The 1,282-nt window shown below is 41.7% G+C and overlaps 1 protein-coding gene across 2 annotated transcripts in view; it reads left to right on the forward strand.

Annotated features, from left to right (window-relative positions):
- Positions 1-1,282, forward strand: part of SEMA3D (semaphorin 3D) — a 137,593-nt gene that overhangs the window by 58,654 nt on the left and 77,657 nt on the right. The window lies entirely within an intron of this gene.

The following is a 1,282-nucleotide window of genomic DNA, read 5'->3' on the forward strand; positions in this document are numbered from 1 at the left end:
GAAGGTGGAAATACCCTTAATTTTATGTTCAGTTAAATACTGGATTTGCCTTTCTGTCTGATGATTTCCAAGTAGTTTAGTTTGGAGAGTTTGCTTGTGGAAGAACTGATTGACATGTTTATTTTCTTTTCCCCAAAGAAATGACTACCAAACAAGACTTAACTATCCTTGTGCTCTTTTCTATATTGTTTGTGTCCTCATCCAGAATTACGTCCACAGAGTATTCATGAAGCAGAATGTTACAGAATTTTTATTTTACAGCCCTTTAGCTTTTTTGTAGCTTTACAGATTCTTTCATTAGTTTCGCAGAGCATTTTTTTCCTAATTATGTTTTTAAAGAGATTTGAAGCTACTGTGAATTCACAGTAAAACTTTATTGCCAAATATTTGGTTTTAATAGGGATCTTAGAGGTTGCTACTGGAAATTCCCCTTACTATACCATCCTCACTGAATTGGAATAAATTATCTTTGAAGCTCCCTTGATTGGCTGGAGAAGGAGGCCTGTGTAAACCATGTGAAGTTCAACAAGGCCAAGTACAAGATCCTACACTTGGGTCAGGGCAGTACTTGATATCAACACAGACTGGATGATGGATAGATTGTGTGATGAATAAGTTGGGTGCAGCCCTGCAGAGAAGGACTTGGGGATACTGGTAAATGAAAGAAAAAATGGATTTGAACCAGCAGTGTGTGCTCACAGCCTGCAAAGCCGGCCTACCCTGGGCTGAATGCAGTGTGACCAGCAGGTAGAGGAAGGGGATTCTGCCTCTGCAGTCTGCTCTGGTGAGACCCCACCTGCAGTCCTACATTCAATTCTGGGGCACCCAGTTCAAGAAAGACATGAACCTTGGAATGAATCTTGAGAAGAGCCCTGGTCATGGTCTGAGGGCTGTTACACCTTTCATATAAGGACAGGCTGAGAGGTTTGGGGCTGTTCCACTAGGAGACAAGATGGCTCTGAGGAGACCTTATTGTAGCTTTTCAATATATAAAGGGGGCTTGTAAAAAAGATGAGCAAGGACTTTTTACCAAAGCCTTTAGTCACAGGACAAGGGGTAGTAGTTTTAAACTGCAAGGGAGTAGATAGAAACTGGATATAAGAAAGACATTTTCCTTTATGAGAGTGGTGAGAAACTGGCACAGGTTGCCCAGAGAAGTTGTGGATGCCCCATCCCTGGAAGTGTTCATGGCCATGTTAGGTGGTGCTTTGACCAAGCTGATCTAGTGAAAGATGTTTCTCCTCATACTGATGGAGATGAACTGTATGATCTTCAAATGTCC

The sequence above is a fragment of the Geospiza fortis genome, unplaced genomic scaffold, assembly GCF_000277835.1.
Source record: "Geospiza fortis unplaced genomic scaffold, GeoFor_1.0 scaffold428, whole genome shotgun sequence".
NCBI lineage: Eukaryota > Metazoa > Chordata > Aves > Passeriformes > Thraupidae > Geospiza > Geospiza fortis.